The sequence below is a fragment of the Anser brachyrhynchus genome, assembly GCF_964034855.1.
Source record: "Anser brachyrhynchus genome assembly, chromosome: 4".
NCBI classification, from domain to species: domain Eukaryota; kingdom Metazoa; phylum Chordata; class Aves; order Anseriformes; family Anatidae; genus Anser; species Anser brachyrhynchus.
Genome location: NC_137698.1, coordinates 30,287,734 through 30,301,277, shown reverse-complemented (window position 1 = coordinate 30,301,277; position 13,544 = coordinate 30,287,734). Strand labels below are relative to the sequence as shown.

The 13,544-nt window shown below is 37.7% G+C and overlaps 1 long non-coding RNA gene across 1 annotated transcript in view; it reads left to right on the top strand.

Annotated features, from left to right (window-relative positions):
- LOC308194502 overlaps positions 1-12,903 on the top strand; it is a 28,990-nt gene extending 16,087 nt beyond the window's left edge. The window contains exons 6-9 of the long non-coding RNA XR_013950616.1: positions 1,578-1,720; positions 5,983-6,115; positions 7,620-7,846; positions 12,766-12,903. This is a non-coding gene — a long non-coding RNA (uncharacterized lncRNA). The remainder of the gene's footprint in view (positions 1-1,577; positions 1,721-5,982; positions 6,116-7,619; positions 7,847-12,765) is intronic.
- Positions 12,904-13,544: the final 641 nt, after the last annotated feature.

Sequence of the window (13,544 nt, the reverse complement as noted above, 5' to 3'; positions counted from 1 at the left end):
TCCTTTGTTCCACAGCCTTTTACGTAATTAACGCTATCCTCATGACCTGATTCAGATTTTTTTTATTAATTATTATTATTATTTTAAGGTTAAAAAGCTGTCCAGTCTTGTCTCTTATATTCTGTTGCCTAGACCTCTGACCACCTGCTGATATCCTCTAAGCTGTATCCAGTTAATTCACTTTCTTGGACCACAGTTACCAAGCCTGCACTATTTGTATGAGGGCCGTAGCCTTGATAATTAGAGCAGGGAACAGGTGTTCAGCCTTTGATGCTTCTATAATTCTCAGATCCCTTTCTGCAGGTCTGCTACCTAGGCATTTTTTTTTCCATCCTGTCTCACCTGTTCTATATGCATGTGGCTATTGTTGGCTTGCACCAATTTTCACTTTATCATCAGTATATTGTCCTGAAATTTAGGTGCAGTCCCTCTCACCTTGGTGCAAATACACTTAACACCCTCTGCTCCCCCATCCATGTAAATTAATGAATGTAAATTAATGAATGTAAATTAATGAAGTGAGTGAATAGATCCTAACTCAGTACAGGCTTCTGTATGTCCCCCAAAACACTCTTTGAATTTCACTATGTTAAATGCTAGATGACTAGAGTTATCCAACTAGTTTTGCATCTAGCAGTTAAATCAACCTCAGCTTCCCATCTTTTTATGAGAGTATTTTATAACGTTGTAGTATATGATACGTACTGCTTCTGCAGAATGTTTGCAAATAACTTGCTGGAATATTTATGTCACGGTTTTCTCAGAACTGAGCACAAGCTGGCTATATTTCTTTAGTTTCCTTATGCTCATTTTTCCCCTCCCATTAACTTACTATACTATGCTTACTATATATATATATATACACACATACTTACTATACTATACTACACTATTACTTACTATATTCACTAATAATACATTAACATTTACTAACAATAACTTATTATTTTCCAATTTTTTTGGTGCTTCACTCTTCCTTGATGATTTGTAAAAAGATTTTTCAGCATGTCCTTTAAATATCTCAGGAAGAAGTTCAACAAGTCACAAAGTTTTGAAAATATGTAACTCTAAACTTTTCATTCCCTGGTATCTTACCACTTTTTTGTTGTTACTATTAATTAATATTAGGTAGCTACATGCTTGCAAATTATTGTTTTAATGAAGGCTGATGAAAAATGTGACACGTTTCAGCTTTCTCAGCATTCGCTATAATATATTAATATTTTTGTCCACTTGTTACCAAATTCACACTTTCCCTGATCTTTTTCTATATATGAATGTATTTTGTTGACTCCTGTATATCACAGGATTTTACATTTCAACCAGTTATCGTTGTATTTTGTCAACAATTGATAGCACTAGATTGAGGCCATTTTCCAAAAGAGCAGTTACTAGGTAAAATGTAGATATTAAGAACTGTATAATGATAAATTTCCTTGATAATTAATTACAGTCATGAAGCACATAAAATATGGTTAATAATTTGCACTTTAGTTTGATTTTTTTTTCTGACTCTGGTGATTAATCCTCTTTCTTATGTTCCCTTTGCTAGATTAACTGCCAGTCTTTTTCTTTAGGTGAATACTTAGAAGCTATGATCAAGTCATCTTTCAAACTGCATTTCATCTCTGAGAAATCAGATGGAGTTCTCCCAGCAAAGATCTACCCCCCGCTATACATCTGTAAACCCACCTGTTTTTATTCACTGTTTCCCATCCAGGTATGGCAGAAAAAGATTATTAAATCAGTTCTATTATGGTGGTTAAAGGATGATCAAGGTTGTGAAATGTGAGTGTAAGGGTTAAAAGTGTGTTGATGGGCTAAGGTGTAAGATTCAGGGGCAAGTGGTACTAAAAATGTGATAGGACAAGGTGAGAGTGGAATAAGGCAATGTTAATCCTCTGCTGGGACTATGTAAATAATCTAGAGAAAATCACAGCTTTTTTTTTTTTTTTTTTTTTTTTTCCCCTGCTGTTTATTTATTTATTTGACTACTTGGTCACCCTGAACTTTCTGGCTATGTAGGTAACACCTGTTCAAAAACTTTAGATTTCATTAACATTCTGAAGATTTGAAGATTTACAAAATAACTGTTTTCTTCCTTTCAGATCATTTTCAGAAGGTAAGCCTGCCTGAACACTTTGTTTTGACACACATCCCCCATTTTCACATGTCCCTCACATATCATCCCCATTTTCTGTATTTGTGGTTGAATTAATAACGATATAGTAATGTTTGGTAAGCATCGAAAAAAATCATAAGCCAAGACTAAAATATAAATTCTTACACTTGAGAAATGTGTTGATTCTATTGTTATTTTAAAGGGATTGCTTTAATTCCTTCCTAAAACATTCTTTGTAATATATACATGTAGGAATTGTGTACAGAACATATGATGACAACTTTGATTTCATGTACATTTAGAAAAAAAAATAGATACGAGACTCTAATCCAAGACTAGAAAAGTACATATTAAGAAATTAATGAAAATAACCAATAATTATTTTTCATTCTTTTTATTTATCAGTTTTATGGCTTATCTTCAATGTGGTGATAATTCAAACTGTCTATATTTGAATTAACATCTGAAGCGACCTTAGCTGTAATGCAAGTGGTAGTATTGCAAAAGTAGAGATGGACCTACACAGAAGTTGTGTAGGCTGGATCCACAGGCTAGTTTAGTACTAGCAACACAAAATGGTTGCATCAGCCTCTTGAAGTACTTGGGACTCCATTGCATTACAGGGTTAAACCGGAATGTACAGGCAGCATTATTTTACTACTGGTAGATCCTTTTGGAAATGAAAGTCCCATTTAACCTGAGGTGGAAACCTATGTGTATACATGAGAAATATAACTCTTTTTGTTCCACAAGCCAGCATTGCACTAAAAACATGACCATGAAATGGTCAAGCACTTCAGTAATACTTATACTTCCATTGGCTCTCAATTTCTGTGTTACATTATTCGACCATCAACCTTCTTCATATAATAAAACACATAATCAAAGCAGGGAGCTAAGATAAAAGTGAAGAAAAACACAAGAATCTCCACCTTTTTTTTTTTTTTAAACAAGCTTAGTCTTTGATCATTTTCCATTTGATCAAAGTGTGCTTTGATGTTTTTTTGAAGAAGTATGAAATTATTAGAATAAAAATATAGAATTTGATTCACAGTTTTATCTAAAGAAAATAAATGAAAGAGCTGGACTGGTAGTTTGTAGTAGGTAAGGCTGAAGATGTACAAATAAGTGCGGGGAAAAAAACCACAAACCCATAAATAAAAAGGAAAATAATCTAGTTATAGAGAAAAGTGGAAACTGGGAAAGCAAGCTAAATATAAAATATATTTCTTCTAGAAAATGTGTCACTAACTGCCAATCAGAATGCAATAAATGTTCTTTTGGAAAGAAATGTATACTTATGAACATCAAAGTGCAAAATATATTGCCGATCCATGCCTGAACAACATTTACCACAGCTGGAACAATTTCATTGTAAAGAATGCAAGAAAAAGAGGAAGAAAAGGCTAGGGAAAAAACAAAACAAACAAACAAAAAAAGACTCACAACAAAGTATATTTTCAGCCTTCTGTGTTGGTTTTAGAGTTGCATATTGAGTGAGATGTTTTGTTGTTGGGTGATGACTAGACTGGAAATTAGAACTGCTTTAGGTGAAGTTCAAACTTTTTTTTTTTGAAGTCATCAAAATGAATGTCTAGTATGTCTGCAATTTTGCATTGAACTCATAGTTTTCTGGCCTGGAATATGACCTTTGTTCATATTCAGTGATAAAAATTTCGTACATCTTTAACATTCTGTTCTTTGTTTTGAGAGTTTTTTCCTTCTATGGTTCTGATGGCAGTGTTCTGTTTTCTTTGCAGGCCTGGTTTTTCCATTGTCATAGATTTGATCTTAAAATGTTCTAGTTGATTCCTTTTATGGTTATACTTTCTAAAGAGTGAACTTGCTTTTTGTTCTGTAGTTAAAAACAACAACAACAAAAAGCACCACAACCAAACAAATCAAACAACCTTCCCCCCATGAACAAACGAAACAACAAAAACTGAAGAAGCTCAGGGAGTATGAACTAAATAGAACAATCAATAGTAAGTGCAAAATAGTAGATTGACATCAAAAGAAGCATGACCAGCAGGCCAAGGGAGGTGATTCTCCCCCTCTACTCTGATCTCATGAGACCCCACCTAGAGTACTGTGTTCAGCTCTAGGGCACCCAACAGAAGGACATGGACCTATCAGAATGAGTCCAGATGAGGGCCATGAAGATGATCAAGGGGCTGGAGCACTCTTCCTATGAAGGCAGGCTGAAGGAATTGGGGTGGTTCAGCCTGCAGAAGAGAAGGCTCCAGGGAGACCATATAGTGGTCTTCCAGTACCTAAAGGGGGCCTACAGGAAAGCTGGGGAGGGACTCTGTCAGGGAATGTAGTGATCGGACAAAGAGTAATGGCTTTAAACTAAAATAGGGTAGTTTTAGATTAGATATTAGGAAGAAATTCTTCACTGTGAAGCGTGGTGAGGCACTAGAACAGGTGGCCCAGAGAAGCTGTGGATGCCCCATCCCTGGAATTGTTCAAGACCAGGTTGGACGGGGCTTTGGGTGACCTGGTCTTGTGAAAGGTGTCCCTGCCCATGGCAGGGGGGTTGGAATTAGATGATCTTTAAGGTCCCTTCCAACCCAAACCATTCTATGATTCTATGACATAGCAGAAAAACAATACACAGGACAAATAACGCAATACTTTTATAGATAATATTTGTTACCTATTTCTGGGTACTATACTGGCATATGGTAACTACTTTTGCTAGTTTTTATTGGAAAACCATAAGTAAAGTTTTATATATGAAAAGAGTTTTTGTAAGAAAACAGATCCACCTGACATTTCAAATGGCTAAAGAAAACTAATAAAACTGGAAACCTTGTGGAAGGAGATTTTACATGAGAAATTACTGAGTATTTTATTTGATATGAAAATCATAGGAAAACATAAACACAAAGATTTTAACTTGAAGTACAAATACAGTACCATATAAATGTACTCGGTATCACTGGGGCTTTTTAATGGTAATATGTAGGATATGCTTAGTTTTTGATGCAAATCCCATTGGAATTTACTTCCAGTTACTTCAAAGGATTCAAGCTAGTCTATAAGCCTCTGGCTTACATCATACCTGCTCTGATAAAGGAAAAACTTAGCCTAGATAGATCCCTTCTTGAGGCTGTGCCTTAGATGAGAGACATCCTGGGCCAAGGGAACCTGCTGAAAGCCTATAAGACAGGAATACCAAGTGTTTGCAAAACTAGTTGCTATACCTACAGATGTAGCAAGTAATTTTCTTTACATGTTTTGTGAATGACAGATGTTTCCAATGGATTCACACATCTATAAATGATTTATTGTGGTATTCTGGTCACTCTAGAAAGGTAACAAGAATAACATGCATATTCCCCCATATATCTCCTAAATTGCTTTCACATTTCTTTTCTGTTACAGAAAACCTATATAAGAATGGTCTCCATATTCCTATTTCAAAACATTTTTTTTTTTTACTGTTTAGAAACTCATTACTACTTCTGTGAAAGATTTTTTTTTTGTGAAGCAAAACTTGTAGCGCCTCAAGCTTGCAGTCAGATCACTATTCTTGCAGCTATGTTTATAAAAAGCAACACTGATGCTATTGCTGTCGTGTTGAACCTAGACATTTTTTTTCTGAAATGTATCTTCAAACGTGCCCACTACTTGCCTTTCCTACTGTATTTGACGTTATCATGGCGCCACATTCAAAAAGTTCCAGTTTCTTATTACTGTCCACTGCAATTTATCAAGCACACTGAAATGAGAAGCGTGAGACAGAAAGTTCTTGATGCCCTTGAGCTGGTGAAAAGTGAAATTCAGTCATCTGAAATTCAAACTGCAGTTGGTAGCTGGATATTACTGTCTCATTTGGTGATTTTGTTTTTAAGCAGGGAATTATTTTGCATATATTTTGGTCCATGAGCACAGAAACCATATTAAGTCTGGAAAATGAAGAAAGGTCCTTATATATTCTGAATGAAGATAAACATGTTTAATTCAGCACATTATATCTATCCTGACGTAAGTATTGGTCGTGGTGAAAACTCCACAAAACTCATTTTATCTCTTGGTCTTTGGGTCTCTGAGCAATCACTGACTAATTCCTTGAAAGTGGGCTGGATACAGAAGCTGGACTTCCTGTGGTTAGTCATAGGAGCAAGTAAGTATGATCTTTGCCATTTTGCCTCAGTGCTGTGTTCCTTTTGATGGTGGGTAGGGCATGTAAAAATGGATGAAGCTAACAGCATTGAATGCTCTAAAATTGGTTGTATACATTCTGTGCTGAAAGAGAAAATGCATGTTTTTCAGCCCTTATGTTAATGAACTGTCTAGGGGCAACACACTAATTTATCATTAAGAAACATGCAGCTCCAGCAATAAGTAAAGCATTAGGACTCCAGGCATGATCAGGTAAGTGCTTCAGAGCCTGATATGCTGATTTTAAAAGTTCAGCTGAGATGTGTAATTGATTGTGTGAGTGCAAAATTAAATGGGCTCACTAAAATGTCCTCCGTTTAAAAAAAAAAAAAAAAAAAAAAAAAAGCGCATTCCATATTTTGGAGATACAGGAGTCCCTTGCTTTATTTAAGGAAAATGTTGTGGCTTATCCTGTGCAAGCAGGTGTATGGGGATTTATTTTTCCTCTGGGCAGGACACCTAAGAAAGACGTTGCAGAGCATTTGATGACTGAGTTGTCTTTCCTTACTCTCCCTTGAATGGAGAATTAACTGAATGGAGAATTAACTCAAACAAACAAAGCTGATATGTAGAAACTAGAAAAATAGAGCAAGAAATGGGAGCAAGTTGAGAAAAAATGCAGGTTAATTTCCCCCTGGAGTGTAGGGAAAGATGTAGGGACATAACTGTGCCCTTACACAATTTTCTTCCTGCTCTGTTCCCATGGTATTACAGCTTTTTGCTCTCCTGCTACTGACTGCCAGAGAACTTTCAGTCTCACCCTACATTACTGAATCTCAGTAACAGAGATTTATTCTTTATAACTGAAATCTGCACGCTTCCAACTGAAGTGTGTATCCATAAATGAATCACAATAAAATAAAAATAATTCAAACATTTTTAAGATGTGTATAATTTGAAGCTCAGAATGAGTATAATAAAATTGTGGGTCTCTTTAGTAAAGAAAACACCCAGATGGGATCACTGTCTACACTCCATATGGCACTCAATCCCTCTGCTCTACATCTTGCTGTGCTCACAATGTAATCCATATGGACATTGCTTAATTGGTTTCTTATTCTGGCAACACTTACTATCTCTGTTCATATCTTCCCATCAAACATCTACTTATTGCTGAAAGAATGTGTTATTATGTGTTGATTTCCTAGATTGTTGGAAATATGAAAGCATTAATTTCTTTCTATATCTTTCAGTGCTGTGGCTTTGCCCATTAGTGACGAGGCTGAGAATACTCGTGCACATCCAAGATGTGCAGTTTCAGCCAACTTGTGAGTGCTCATATGCATGCCCTAAGCATAATTATGTGTGTGCTTCTCTATTCAAGCAGAGGGCTCCTAGGATGTGCAAGCAAAAAAACAGAGGTCCAGGAACCTGTAGGAAGGTCATGGAGGTGCACCAAGTGGCTCTACATGAGTTTCTCCAGCTCTGAATGATGTGAAGATTTTAAGGGCAGCTCTGGGATTGCTTGTGTGACAACTGAAAATTCATAGATGAGAGAAATGAAGGACAAAAGGAAGGACAACTGTCACTTTGCTGAGGTTTCCAGTTTACAAGGTAAATTAGCATAGCCCATACACTGCAAGCTGAATGAGTGTGATCTGACTCGAAGGCCAGTGGCAGGCTTACAGTCACTGATTCCAAATCATACAAATTCCTGAGTTTAATGCTAACTGCATCAATGTGTAAAAAAACAAATAACAACAAAAAACAACACCTATACAGCTCATTAAACATTGGCTCAGTGTGCATTAGTGATCCCAAAATAATATCCTTCTTGTGTTCCTCAGAAATGGGGCAACTCTAACATGCATTATGCAGTTGTCTTGAGTGCTGTGTTTGGGTTTCATTATCCTGTCTCTAGAAAGGGTAAGCCAGAGGATACAGTTCTGTATGATGAAATATCATAGGAATATGATGGACAGTTATATGGAGAGAGATGGAAGAGGTAAAGATATGGAAAAAGGGATAGGGAGAAATTACAGTAAAGACTATATGGTAGGGTTGCAAAAGGATAAAGAGAAGGAAAAGACTATTTTGATTTACCTTTCATTATACACTAAAAGCTCTAGTTCAGTGATATAGAAGCAATATGCTTAGAACTACAGTAAACACTTTACTTTGTACACATTGCAATTAACCCATGGAACTCTCTGTCATTCTGTCATTAAGAGTTTCTATGGTAAATAGATTTGTGGGATTCAGAAAATAATCAAATATGTATAGTGAGAGTGAAAACATCCAGAAATTTGTTAGACATTATATATATTATTTATATCTGTGGATAATTTATATTTATATATGAAAACATCTATCTATATCTTGTAGCTATTTAGCTAGTTGCTGGCCATTAAAAAGTGTCCTGTCATATTTATACATTTTATGTATATAAATTTGTGTACAATTTATACATTTATATATATGCACTTATATATATTCCCTAACAAGAACAAACAAACCCCCTGAGAGTTTTCTTGCATCTTTCTGAAAACGTGCATAGTATTAAGGAGCGTAAGGGAAGCCTTGGGACTGGTGACTCAGGAACTGAAAATTCATAAAATAGAGGCATGCCGAAGGGCAGAGGAAGAAATCAGCACCTTTTTTTTTTTTTTGGGGGGGGGGGGGGGGGGCGGGGGAAGGCATGCAGCATCTCTTCTATATAGCATAGCTTATAAAAAGGAAAATGTGTGATAAAATACACCCTATTATATACTTCATTTTTATTACTGTCATGACACCTAATAAACTCACGCTGTTGATTGTGTCTGCTTTGATGGCAAGCTATAACTGTTTCTTTCCATTCCCCTTGCCTTTCCCCTCTGACTCTAAGAGTAGTTTAAACAGGTTACCGCTATAGTCCATGTGATATTTTCTCATTATATTTGTTTTCAGGTATATTATATTCACCTCCAGATTTACTGATGTAAATGTTTTTCAAGCTCCATACTTGTTTATACTGTACAAACTGTTCTGCATGTACCTTGGCAGGCTGCATGTATCACTGTTGCTACTATATCAGAGAATCATAGAGGAAGTTGAGCTTTGCAGGCCTCTTTGGAGATTGTCTACTCTGAACTCCTGCTCAAAATAGGCTCAGAGAGAGCAGGTTGGTTAGGGCTGTGTCCAGTCAGGTTTTGAATATCTCCAGGGACGGAGACTCTACAAACTCTCTAGGAAACTTCTGCAGGTGCTCAGTCACCCTCACAGTATTTTTTTTTTCTCTTGTGTTTAAACAGAGTTTGCTGTATTTTAGTTTGTGCTCATTGCCTCTTATCATTTGGTTCCACGGAGAAAAGTCTGGCTCTGTCTTCTTTACTCCCCGCCCCCCCCCCGACATTTATATACACTGAAGATCACCCCTGAGCCATTTCTCCTCCAGAATAATCAGTCACAACTTTCTCAGTCTGTCCTTGTATGACAGAAGCTCCAGTCTTTCAGTCATCTTTTCAGTCCTTTGCTGGGCCCGCTCCAGTATGTCTGTCTTGTACTGGGGAGCCCAGACCTAAACACATCACTCCAGAGGCAGCTCATTAGGGCTGAGCAGAGGGGAAGGATCATATCCTGCGACCTGCTGGCAATGCTCTTCCTAGTACGGTCCACGAGGCTGTTGGTCTTCTGTGCCACAAGGGCACATGGGCCTGGGCCTCATGTTCAACTTGTTGTCTGCCAGGACCCACAGGTCCTTTTTGACAAAGCTGTTTTCCAGCCTTTGTTTTTCCCTTTGTTGTACCTCATGAGATTCCTCTCTCCCCACCAAGCCTGTTAACATTCCTCTGAATAGCAGAATAACCATATAGTTTATGCTGTCATGGCACCTGATAAGCTCAGATAAACCTGAAAAACTCCCAGGTTTAGTATCATGTCCAAACCTGGTGAGGGGGCACACTGTCCCATCATCTAAGTCATTAATAAAAACACTAAACAGTACTGGCCCCAGTATTGATGCTTGAGGTACAACACTAGTGTGTCTTGGATTGCTGGTGCCTTTTGTGCTGTCTCAGATACTGTGGTTGTTCAAGTCCCTCATGAGGACCTGAGCCTGCAAACGTGAGACTACTCCAAGTTCTCTGAAGAAGGCCTCACCTACTTTATTAGGCAGTCTGCAGCAGGCACACAGCATAACCCACTTTGGTCTGCCTTCGACTGCTGACCCACAAGTTCTCAGCTGCCTCATCATCCATCTCAGGGCAGATCTCCATGCATTCCTGCTTCTCTCACATAAAGGCTGACTCTCCCTTCTTGCCGTCCTGTCCTTCCTAAAGTGGAATCTGTATCCACCTACTGCAGCATTTCACTTGTGTGGATTATCCCACCCTGCCTCTGTGATGAGTTCATAGCCCTGCAACTGTACACTGCCATCTAATTCCTCGTTTGCTCCCCATGCTACACACTTTATTGTACAGGCACTTCAGAGAGACACCCAGTTGTGCTCATTTCCCAGAAAAGGTACAAGTGCCTTCTCCATGATACGTTCTTTTCTTGGAGGCACTCCCTTATTTCTGTGCTTACACTTGAAATGGACCTCTTTCAGCACTGATTTCTTGATCACAAGGATACTGCAGTTCACATCACCCTTCAATATTTGTTTGCCAACATGGTCTGCTTGTGAGTTGTTGCCTCTCTCCCCTGTTGTTCCTACTTTGAAGCTCACCTCTCTAATTTGCACAGCCTGTTGGCAAAAATAGTTTTGACCCACTTTTTAAGGTGGACCCTGTCTGTTCCCAGAAGTCCTCAATTTTTGAAGAGAGTCTCAGGGTAAAAAAATAAATAATAATAATAATTTTAAAAAAGAATCCTTATTTCCAACACCTGCTACTCAACTGGTTGTTGATCTCACAACAACTGCAAGTCACCAGCAGGCTGAGGAGAAAACTACCTAAGTCTCATGCTCTTGATCGTCACCCCCAGCGCCATATAGTATAGTCACGCTTGATATGCTTCAGGTTTTTTCTGGCATGTGAAGAGTAGCAGAGAGAACTGTCCAAGGCTCAAGCATCATCAGTCTTTTTGCAATGTTTGAGCCCCTGCAAGGGGCTGCTGGGGACTGTGCCCTGCAGCGTGTCACCACCACTGCTGAGCAGCACATATAATGTCCTCAGCAGAGTTTCAGGTTGTCCCCCCCCGACACCCCCTCCTGTGTGCCCTTCTGCATGAATTGATGCCTCTATTAGCTGCCTCTGTTATATGCAACATTATATGCAATAATCCACCACCAGACTAAATGAATTGCAAGTCTGAGCTAGCAAGTTCCTGGATATTATCTTTGTAACTCTGCAAAAGTATTTTTCCTCTCCTTGATTACAGTGTCAGAATAATTCTTTATTGTTACACAGCAGGGAACTGTGTTGTTTATTCAGTAATAAGTTAGGTCTGGAGAAAGAAAAGAGTGAGGGCAGGAATTGGTACAGTGATCTTAAATATAAGCAGAATGTCTGACTTGCAAGAACCTGATCATACCCAAAAGAGTGTATTAACCTGTTTCATACTCAGGGAGGTGTGACATGGGCAGAGAACAATCAAAAAGGGGACCACAAAAACAAATAATACATTTTGTAAAGCTTTTTTCACTTTTCCTAGGCCATACAGACTCACATTCTAGTGTCTAGAGAGTTTTCCTTTGTTGTAGTTTGGGATGGACTGCCAAAGACCTCACTTCCAAGTGGAGAAAAGAGAATAGCCTTTAAAATGGCATTTTGCCACAGGCACAAGGAAGCATTTATACTCACTGATTAGCAGCCACATTTTCATGAGTAATGGGATGTAATTTGTTATTGTATCAGACCCTTCTGTCATTGTTCTCTACACTTGTATTTTTAGCATCTGAATAATAAATAATATCTAAACATAATAATGTATGAATAGCTGGATAGCTCCCAAATTAGAAATCTTTCCAAAACCAACCAACCAAACAAAGAAAAAAAAGACCCACCTCATTATCACTGAGGAATAGAGAGCTACCTTTTGATTTTCAGGTATGCTTAGGCTCTTTTATTTTAGTTAAGTCTTCTTTATTCTGGTTAATGCATCATGGCTCCAGCTGTCTTTGAAGTAGAATTTAGACATTGGTCTTAATGGAAGCACTGTTGGACCCTGGGTTTTTCAAATATTCTGGAAAACCTCACTCCTCACTATGAATACTGCCCAAGCGGATGTTTTGGACAACATTTTTATACCTTGGGTAATTTATTGAGTTTGCAGTAAAACCAGTAGATGATAGCAAGTCTAGTCTAGCTGTATTTGGTGCAACATAGCTCTTGCCAGTACAGTTTGACAGGTTTCATATTTATGCCTCTGACAAAGTAATGAAAAGTAAGTCTCTAGATGTAGTTGTTCACCTAAGCACTAGGTAGAACCTTGAACTAAAGATGAGTCCCATAACATAAGAAAGCACTGATTATCTTATGACCTTTGAGTTTGTTGACTTTATATGAAGCTGCACTGATTTTTTTCTTTTTTCTTTTATTTTTTCCTCACAGGTTTTCAGAGCACCAAAACTTTTCACTGATTACTTCATTGTTAAAAAAAAAATAAAAAGTAAAGACTTCAGACAACAGGAAGGATAAATAGTATTGAAGCCCATGTGTCCAGTATCCATGACAAATACTGAAAAATTTATGCGGAAGCACTCTGTGTATTGTAAGTTCACTTTATCATCTCTTTTGTACATGCAAAGGGAATGCCTTGTTGCTTAAGGCACACTATACTGGTGCTTTGTCTTCTTCAATGCAAAAATTTAAATATAGTACAAATATTAACAGGTCACAATTCCAGTACACATTGTGGTTAGGCACATAATTATGCATATAGAATGAGTTGAATGAATAGGTCAGAAATTAATTTGAGATGGGATCTTCATTTTAATATCTGCAAGTAGTTCTAATCACTGATTTTCAGACTGTAAAAGGGTTTAAGTGGATGTGGAAAGGTTGTACAGTCTCCCTATGTGGAGATATTCAAAAGCTGCCTGGACACGATCCTGGGCAACCTGCTCTAGGTGACCCTGTTTGAACAGGGGGGTTGGACAAGATGACCCCCACAGGTCCCTTCCAACTTCAACCATTCTGTGATTCTGTGAAAATTTGTCAATGGATTTTTTTTTTTTTATTTTCTCTCACAGCTGTTAAGAGCATCAGGCATGAATGCAGAGGCTGTTTTCACTTCAGGTTCTTTTGTGAGCCATTTGAGAAGCTGGGCAGAGTTCTGTACACATATAAGGCCTACCACAATCAAGCAGTAGTAATAATATTATTGATCA